General features: G+C 46.3%; 1 protein-coding gene across 1 annotated transcript in view; it reads right to left on the bottom strand.

Moving 5' to 3' along the window:
• COMMD7 (COMM domain containing 7) overlaps positions 1 to 10,285 on the bottom strand; it is a 911,502-nt gene that overhangs the window by 175,318 nt on the left and 725,899 nt on the right. The gene's annotated exons all lie outside the window — the stretch shown is intronic.

Raw genomic sequence — 10,285 nt, 5'->3', positions numbered from 1 at the left:
AAGCCCCAGGAACTTGGCTGTAGGAGTGATGGTGAGTTTGGAGGGGTGGGTAATGCCTGAGCAGACCCAGCCCCTCTGGAGAATCTCCCATCCTTTGTGTCCCCTGCCCAGATCAGACATTTGAGACTGAAGTTCATGGCCACATCCACATCTCAGACCCTTTTATGAAATGGGAATGTTGAGAATCTGGACCCAGAATCCTCTGATTGTTTACCTTTATCCACCCACTTTGCTGGTATTCACCCCACATTTCATTTAAACTCTCCTCTCCAGCAACCAGTTTTGTCTCCATTTTTCAGGAGAGGAAATGGTGGCTCCAAGAAACTGATGCCAAGGCCATCCTGGACAAGTGATTTTTATCCCTCAGTGTCTGGAGGGGCCTCTCTAGCACCCTAACTAGAACCTTGACAACTGCCTTCCCTGGGAGACTGCAGCCCTCACTCTAGGAACACCTCAGGAAATTCAGAATAAAGAGCGGGCAGTGCTAAGATTGAGATACACAACCACGTTTTTTGCATTTGGTGTTTGAGGCCACACTCAGTGGTGCTCATGGCCCTCTCCCAGATTGGTGCTCAGGAGTTACTCCTAATGGGCTCAGGAGATCCTACCGTGCTGGAGATCAAATCCAGACCTCCTATATGCAAAGCATGTCCTGCAGCCCTTTGTGGTATCTCCCTGCCCTCAGCCTACACCCCTATTTTTGGATCGTATCCCTCATACACACTTGGCTCCATAAAATCTTCCCTCCCACCTCTGCAAGAACATCTGCACACCAGAAATTGTCACAACCAAAGGGCCAGAGGAGCAGACTAAAGCCCCTTCTGGTTCTCGCCTTCAGAAGTGAACTCAACCTCTGAAAGGCTTCTTGGAAGACCCCATTCTTCCCAGCCCCCTGCCCTGATTCACTGTGACAGAGGAGCTGGCAGGGAGGGCACATGCCATCCAAGCTATTGGTTTTCCTTTCTATGACACAGTCTACCTCAGTGCATCTCTCCCCCACCAGAAGTGAACCTCCTGGTTCCTGCCTCCTGCTCCTCTAACCCCTATTTTCTGCATCCACCCCAGCCTGGCTGTTCAGTCTTTCCCAGAATTCCTCCAGGGTTCTTTCAGTGAAAGATAGCTCTAGAATCCAGAGAAGCTCTTGGAGTCTCCCAAATCCACTGTGGAGGGGAATTGGGTGTTCAGAGATGGCAGAGACTTAGCCAAGCTCCTATCACAAGTCACTGGCAGCAGCAGATATTTTTTCTGAAGGTCAGAAACAGCCAAGGGTCAGGGTTAGTATTCCAGACCCTGTATTCAGGAGCTCTGCCCTAACAGGCCATGCTCCCCATTCCCAGGACAAGTAGCTCACCCCCAAGTTTATCCAACTAAGCTGACTGCTCCCTAAATCTCTCTGGACACCACACAGCCCTCACCTCACTTCCATGCACTAATGTACTACATGCCTTGTAAGCATCACCCCAGTTGGACAGCACTGCTCTCCAGCAGGGGCCTTCCCCCCACCCCACAGGGAGAGTTCTTGGTCTCCTCCCCACATCTCCCTCATTCTTAGGTCTGCCTTATTCTCCCCAGCCAGCAACTGAGTACACCTGTCCCACAGCTCTTTCATGCAGAGGGGAAGGGAGAAACAGGTCAAGAAGGATGGGATCAGAGGCTCAGAGGTGGGCCAGGAGTGTCTTGCCTGGTTCCAAAGCCCTCCCCAGGACTTTTCCTTGGAGTTCACAGAACCTTCAGGCAGTGGGAGAAGGCTTTCTGGAACAGGATTGTAGGGGTTGCAAATTCAGATGCCTTCATGGTGTAAGAAGTAGACGTGTTAGACAACAGGGAGATGTGAAAAATCTGGCTAATAGGAGAATGCATATCTTGCCTGTAGATTCTAAAATACCAAGTCGGAAAAAACATGTCCTCCAAACTCATGGGCCACTTAGCATGAGTAGTTTCTGGAAAGTTCTCCAGAGTCAGGAAACCACTCTGGGAGGAAGTCAAGGACAGAGGACCATACTCCCTCTGAGACTTTTCTAGACCAGCCCTCAACTCTCACTAATGACTCCACTGCTTTTTACTGAAAGGGTGAGGAAGACCTGGCGGGCTGCGACTTCTGGTCTGGGAGCTATCATCCAGTAAGGGCTCTAGTACTAGGAGCTGTGATCTTCAATTTGGGGGACTCCTGGTGAGAAGGATCCTGCATTGGATTGGGGGATGTGGGGGAGAGTCCTGGTTAGATGAGTCTTGGAAGCCAGGGCTTGGTCCTGTGTAGGGCCCCTACTTTCTCTCTAGGAAGCTGGAGCAGAGGTCTGGCCACATGGGGTTCCAGGTCACTGTTTTTTTGTTTTTTGTTTTTTTTTTTATATACTGTGTTGTGATGTCAAGTGAAAGGGACTGAGTGAGAGCTAAGCCATGAGAACAGTCGAAAAAAATGAACCCCTGGGCAAGGAAAAATGATACTCTGGTACCATTTAGATTGGAGTTCTAAATGGTACCTTTAGAACCTAAAAGGTTCTAAGCCTTTTAGAATGCTTGGGAAGGAAGAACGGGAAACTATGACTTTGGAATTGAATGAGCAAAACCAGTGTGGGGCTGGCCTAGTTGCTGAAGGCAGGACTTCTGCAATGGACTAAGGGGTTTCTCCCTCATGCCTGTCCTCCTCCACCCTCCTCCCAGCCTGGAAGGAGCTGCCCTCTCCTCTGCAACCTTGGCCTTTATTCTATGCACAAAAGGTAGAAGGGCGCCCCCAGGCCAAGTACAAGGCTGAGGGACCCTGCAATAATCCCAGAGTGGAAGGTGTCCAAGACATAGGGGCCCAGAAAGGCTCCAGTAAGGTAAAGGATAGCCCTTCCTCTTCCCTGCACCCCCAAAACCCCAGAATGCAAACCAGGCCTGTGTGCAAAACAGGTTTGGGCCACACTGCCAAACCTGGAGGGCCTCATGGAAACACAGCTCAGAAGAGCCTGAAGGGACCCCAACAGTGTTCAGAAAATCCTCTTATTAGTTTCACTCCTGGGCACCCTAGGTTTTAGAGATCTTGCTTCCAAACAAGTCTCACTTTTGAAGAAGAATTGACTACATTAAATTTGCTCAAACTGAGTTTCTGGTTGCAGATGAATGTCTTCAAGGCTTCTAATTAGGGCCTAGAAGTCTGGGAAAGCTGGATTCTTCCCGAGTGTTTAATACTCGGTTCTCCAGAGTCTGTGTGGGTCCCCTATTCCTGTCTTCCAAAGGGAAACCAGGCTGGGAATCAGTGGTTTAATCCCTCTGTGTCCTGTTTTAATGAAAGGAGGCCAATGTGAGGTCACAGGACGAGCGGGTAGCAGAGCTGGACCAGAATCCAGACCCTATGGGGTCCACCAGAATATCCCCCACCCTGGTGCCCACTCTTTGACTTCAGGAACCACTAGCCATGCCTGAGCGGCTGACTTCCAGATGATTGTTCCCTGCCTGTCAGCCCACACCCCTGCCCTTCCCTGTCTCCTAACACCTCACCCCTTTCCGGTGTTGACTACATCTGTGCCATCCTCAGTCCCCACCCCACACATCCCTCTGCTCTTCCCCCAGGATGGGGAGGGCACACCCCCCACCCCACTGGGGCTTCTGTACTGAGACTCTTTTGTACACCACAAACTTTTTGTATATTTTTTAATTTTGCTGCAACATGAGATATTAAAAGTCATTTCAGTACTTGCTGTTTGTGTCCTATTGTTTGGTTGTTGTGGGCCAGAGGAAGGGAGAGCAGGGAGGTGGGTCTCTGTCTTCATATCTGTGGCTTCTTTAAATGGTTGAGGCTGGGACTGGAGCCATAGTACAGCAGGTATGGTGCTTGCTTGCCTTGAATGCAGATGACCTTGATTTGATACTCAGCACCTCCTGTGGTCCCCCTGAGCCCCTTGGAAATAATTCCTGAAAGCAGAACCGGGATAAACCCTTGAGAACTACTGGTATAACCCAAACGGCAAACAAACAAAAAAGAGACTAAGGCAGGGGTTATGAGTTATACAAAGCTCCCTGTTTTCTGCACAGCACTCTGTCAAGCAACCAAAGGCTCAAAGTAATTGCTCCAAGTCCTTTTTTTAATAGAAAAAGGGGGAAATAAATGGAATGAAAACCAACTTGCCTGACATTATGGAATAAGTCCCCCACCAAATCAGAACCCAAACTGAAGTTATACAGTCAAAACCCACTAAAACATGCATGCAGTGAGTACCTACTGTTTGCCAGACCCTCTCCCAAGCACAGTCAAGAGAAAATGGCAACAGTCTAGAAAGTCTCATTGCTTCCATTTGGTTCACAAACTTCAACACACTTCAAAATTACTTTGGGAAAGGACTGGAGCAATAGTGCAGTTGGTAGGGCACTTGCTTTGCCTATGATTTGTTCTCTGGCACCCAATATGCTCCCCTGACCACTGCTGAGTGTGGCCACAAAACAAAGCAAAAATCACTTGGAGGAAAAGGGTCTTGTTTTTCCACCTCCCAAGCCAGAAGGTGGAACACCACACATACACACTCAAACATACACACACACACACACACACACACACACACACACACACACACACACCTGTGAACACTCACTATAAGAGAATTTCTTTAGAACATTCTAATATAAAGAGTCTGAGGACCTCACTTTGAGGACCACTAATTTAATGCACTCCCATCCTACATACACACACTGATCTGAACTGTGCTTGTAAGAAATTTCTATCCTGTTCAAGTCCCAGTTAAAGCTGAAAAATAGGTGCTAGAGCAATAGTACAGTGGGAAAGGCAATTGCATGTGGCCATCCAGGGGTTGATGCCCAACACCCTATATGGTACCATAAGCATCACCAGGAGTGATCTCTGAACACAGAGCACAGAGCCAGGAGTAAGCCCTAAGCACTGCTGGTTTAAAAACCAAACCTCTTTCCTCACAAAACAACAACAACAACAAAACATGCTGAAAGATATCCTAGCTAGTATAAACTGAACCCTTATTCCTAGGGAAAGACTTTTAAAGTCTCCCTGGAAAAGTATTTCCTTTATAATAGACACTCAAGAAGACAAAACCTTTAGCCTCATCAAGAATTGACCACATCCAAAACAGGATAATGTCAGATGCCTCTTGTTTGTATTTCTCCTACAGCCATTATGGCTTTCTTCTTGCCAGATGTATTAGTCTGCTGGAGCTGCCATAACAAAATACCTTAGACTGAAGCTTTTTTGAGCCTGGGGTTAGTGAGGCTCTCAAATAGTGCTCAGGAATCTTAGGGTTCCTCACAGTAATTTATGACCAAATAGACAGGTGAGAATGTGGTGCTGTTTGAACTCTGTGGTGCCAGTGGTGCTAGAGGAACCTGGGTCTAGTGGTGTTTGGAGGACTGTGGGGTGCCAGGGATTGAATCAGGATTGGCTACATGCAAGGTAAAACTCAACCCCAGTAGTACCTCTCTAGGCACCTCTCTAGACCTCTCTGTATTTTATTAGAAATGTATTAATAAAATACTGGGGTGTGTGGCTCGAGATAGTAGAGTGAGGATGGCCCTTGCCTTGCATGCAGCCAACTTGGGTCCAATGCCCAAACCCCAGTTGGCCACTAAGCCTTTCCAGGAGTGAACCCTAAATATAGAAGTAAGAGTAAGCCCTAAGCACAGCCAGGTATGGCTAAAAATCATATATATGGAGTAAAAAAAATGATGCAATAGTACAGCAGCTAGGGCATTTGCTGTGCATGTGACCAGCTCAGGTTTTATCTCTGGAATCACATATAGTTTTCCCAGCCCTTCAGGAGTGAACCCTGAGCATGGCCAAGTGTGCTCCCCCAAAAAAAATAAATGAGAAGAAAAAAATTATTTTCAGGGGCCAGAGAGATAGCACAGTGGTAGGGTGTTTGCCTTGATGCTGAAGGACGGTGATTCGAATCCCGGCATCCCATATAGTTCCCAGAGCCTGCCAGGAGCGATTTCTGAGCGTAGAGCCAGAAATAACCCCTGAGCACTGCCGGGAGTGACCCAAAAAACAAAAAACAAAAAAAGAAAAGAAAAAAAAAGTTTTAGGGACCGGCGCGGTGGCGCTAGAGGTAAGGTGTCTGTCTGCCTTGCCAGCGCTAGCCTAGGACAGACCACGGTTCGATCCCCGGCGTTCCATATGGTCCCCCAAGCCAGGAGCAACTTCTGAGCGCACAGCCAGGAGTATCCCCTGAGCGTTACCGGGTGTGGCTCAAAAACAAACAAAAAAAAAATATATATATATATATATATTTTCATAGTTCTAGAAGCTAGAGAGCCAAGATCACTATCTCTGCAGTACTGGTATTTTCTTTTTTTTCTTTTTATTTTTTTTGGTTTTTGGGCCACACCCGGCGGTGCTCAGGGGTTACTCCTGGCTGTCTGCTCAGAAATAGCTCCTGGCAGGCACGGGGGACCCTATGGGACACCCGGGATTCGAACCAACCACCTTTGGTCCTGGATCGGCTGCTTGCAAGGCAAACGCCGCTGTGCTATCTCTCCGGGCCCAGTACTGGTATTTTCTGAACCTTCCTCTGGCTCCTCAAGGGGTCATCATCTGAGTGTGCCTCTGGCATCCCTCTGGGTGTCAAGTGACCTTTTCTTATCAGTAAAAACTATGTTAGAGTCAATTCTACAGCCTTATTTTCATGTAAGCCTTCTTTCCAAAAACACAAACCCCAAAGTACTGATAATAAGGACTCCAACATAGAAATAGGTTTAGATTATATTGTAGACAAAGTTGTCTACAATACCTGCCCAAAATATAAATAACTAGACATTTTGAACTGTTCTAATAAGCAGCCCTGAAGTAACTTCCCACTGATCTTCTTGTCTTGCAAGAGACTAAATTTCCCTTCTCAGCCACCTTTGTCAGCTTACTAACACCCTCCCAGTTTACACACCATATCTTAGACTACATCCTCTTCCTAGATCAACCTTCCAGACATCCTGTAAGACTTGGCCCCAGTCTGGGGAGCAAATGAGGGAGATTTGGGATGCATGCTGGGAACAGGAGTGGAGAGAGAACACTGATGGTGGGAATTCATTGTCACTATGTACCTTAAATATTACTGTGAAAAATTCGAAATTCACTTTGGTAACAATAAAAGTTATTTAATGGTACATATACACAGTGGAATATTATGCAGCCATCAGGAGAGATGAAGTCATGAAATCTTCCTATACATGGTTGTACATGGAATCTATTATGTTGAGTGAAATAAAGCAGAGGGAGAGAGATAGACGCAGAATAGTCTCATTCATCTATGTATTTTAAGAAAAATAAAAGACATTCTTGCAATAATTTTTAGAGACAAAAGAGAGGAGGGCTGGAAGGCCCAGCTCACACATGAAGCTCACCACAAAGAGTGATGAGTGCAGTTAGAGAAATAACTACATTGATAAATATCATAACAATGTGAGAATGAATGAGGGAAGTAGAAAGCCTGTCTAGAGTGCAGGCCGGGATGGGGTGGGGAGGAGGGAGATTTGGGATATTGGTTGATAGGAATGTTGCACGGCAAAGGGGGGTGTTCTTTACATGACTGAAACACAACCACAATAAACACAATTAAAGTGTTTAAGTAAAGATATTAAATAAATAAATAAAAATTATTTTAAAAAAAGGGGCCGGAGAGATAGCATGGAGGTAAGGCGTTTGCCTTTCATGCAGAAGGTCATCAGTTCGAATCCCGGCGTCCCATATGGTCCCCCGTGCCTGCCAGGAGCAATTTCTGAGCATGGAACCAGGAGTAACCCCTGAGCACTGCCGGGTGTGACCCAAAAAAAAAAATTTATTTAAAAAAAAAAAAAAGACTTGGCTCCAGTGCCCTGGGCTTGGTGAATGGTTCCTGATTTTTCCTTCCCCTACATCATCACTACTTGGGTTGGAGTTGTTTGCTTGTGTGTTTCCCTCTAATGTGAACCATTTCTCGGGGTCAGCATAAGCATTGTTCATCTGCTGCTACCTCCCCGCCTCCTGTCCCATGGCAAGCAGTGATGATCAATCCCTTTTCCATGCTGGCTTTTATAATCCTCCACACAGAGCCCCAGGAAGCCGCTGTCAGTCAACTGAAGGTAGCTCCAAAAAGACAAATGATATTTGCTACAATTCTTTTGAGAGTAGAGGCTTGATTTTTCCACTCATCACTTCTTCATTCACAAGCTAATTTTAATCATCAATTTTCTGTTGTATATTTCGTGCCCCCATTTAATCCTGCAGCTGCCTTCTGACTCAAGCACCTTCATTATCCTGAGGCTGACAAGTGAAGATGGAGGCTCTATGAACTACCTTGTTCACTGTCAGAGAGATTTAGACCTCCTCCCTCCACTCACACACACCCACTGGCATTTCTTTTCATCTCTCGGTGACTCTGGGGTGGGTGGTGTGCAGGGAACATGGGGAGAGCTAGCTACTTATAATGGCATTTGGATCTCTGATTATTCTCTATGCCCTCCCTGGGTGTTAGTCCAGAAATAACACTCTTCATTTTACAGACTGCAAAATTGAGGTTGAGAGAAACTTGCAACAGTCATTCGTGGAGTAAGAGATCAACTTACTTTCTCTGCTATCGATTAGAGGGGTCATTTGGAACTGACTCAAAGAAACTCAGAGCAGAGGAAGGGATTAGGCCGCATATCAGGCCTCTTCCCGTAGGTTCAGTGGGAGGAGTGTGATCTACTTCCTGCCACTGGGAGATAAGGTGTGGGAGCTAGAGGGAGTGGTACTGGGCATACTACACAGTCTGGGCCCTTGCCCTGCTCTCAGAGGGAGGAAAGGGGGAAGGGTGTTTGGGAGTTTCCCTTACTCCTAGAGCACCCCAGGAGAAGCGTTGATCCTTGTTCCCCTGGACTCTGAGCTGAACTATCCAGGCTTTCAGAACAAACTCAGAGCTATCTTGTGCTTCCTCTCCTGTACTGTGAAATTTTCTCTTCTGGCCTGATGTGTTTTTGCCATACCTCCCTTGCAAGAAAAGATGAGATCTATAATAGTAGCTTGCCCAGAGTCACAAAGCCAAGGGCTCCAAAACTGGGGTCTCTAGGACTCAGGCATCTTGGCAATGTGCAGATGGGCCATGGATGTGCCCATTGAACTGGAGTTCATTGCAGTCTGTAGATGGTCTTTCACCTCCAAAGGAACCAATCATCCCAGGGCCACCTTTTTTTCCCTTTTTTTTTTTGGGGGGGGGGTCCACACACGACAGCGCTCAGGGGTTATTCCTGGCTCTACACTCAGAAATCACCCCTGGCAGGCACAGGGGACCAAATGGGATGCTGGAATTCGAACCACCATCCTTCTGCATGAAAGGCAAATGTCTTACCTCCATGCTATCTCTCTGTAGGGCCACCTCTTATTTACTCATGATCTTAAACCAGTTTTAGGAGTTAGCCTGTTTTTATCACTTTTATAGAGGCATACTCACTAGTGCAAAGATATGGTGAAGAGAGGAGGGCACAAAGGCTAAGCCCATAGCGGGGATATGCTCTTCAGGGACTCAAACTCAAGGGTCTTATCACTTGAATAATCTTTCCATTAAAACTCTGTATAATAGGAATTCCTATTCTTCCCATAAACTGGTACCATACTATTATGAGGAATAAAGTCATAAAGTCAGGCCCATAAAGATAATACAGTGAGTAGGGCACTTACCTTTCTCCTGGCTGACCCATGTTCTGTCCTTGGTATCCCAGATGGTCTCTTGAACAACACCAGGAGTGATTCCTGAGTATAAAGCCAAGAGTAAGCCCTGGGCATTACTGGGAATGGTCTAGACAACAATGAAAACAATAACAAAAAGAAAACCTTATAGTTGGGCCCCAGTAGAGAATCAAAAAAGAAGCCTCTAATATTCTCCCAAGAGACTGTTAAAACACTCTTAAAATGTTTGATGCCCTGAACATCAAACCATCAGACCAGTCTTGCCAGGAGAGACATCTATTCAAAAAAGCCCAAAAGAGCCCAGGACAGACACTCCCAGAAAGGTTAATGCTTCATACATTTTATTTGTATTTAGTTGTTATTTGTTTGTTTGCTTGTTTTGGAGCCACACTTGGTGGTGATCAAGGCTTATTCCTGGCTCTTTGCTCAGGGATCACTCGTGGTAGTGCTAGGGAACTATATGTGATGTTAAAATCAAAACCACTTGCAAGGCAAGCATCCACCCTGCTGTATCAGCTCTCTGTTCATACTTATTGAATACCTCCAATATGCCAGAAGATTTTCTCTTGCATTTACAAAGCCATTATGAAGTCAAACTTGAAGTTGAACCATTTTGCATATTCAGACCCAAGAGGCTAAGACTCTTGC

Source organism: Suncus etruscus, chromosome 9 (assembly GCF_024139225.1).
Source record: "Suncus etruscus isolate mSunEtr1 chromosome 9, mSunEtr1.pri.cur, whole genome shotgun sequence".
Taxonomy (NCBI): domain Eukaryota; kingdom Metazoa; phylum Chordata; class Mammalia; order Eulipotyphla; family Soricidae; genus Suncus; species Suncus etruscus.
This window is presented reverse-complemented; position numbering and strand designations above follow the sequence as displayed.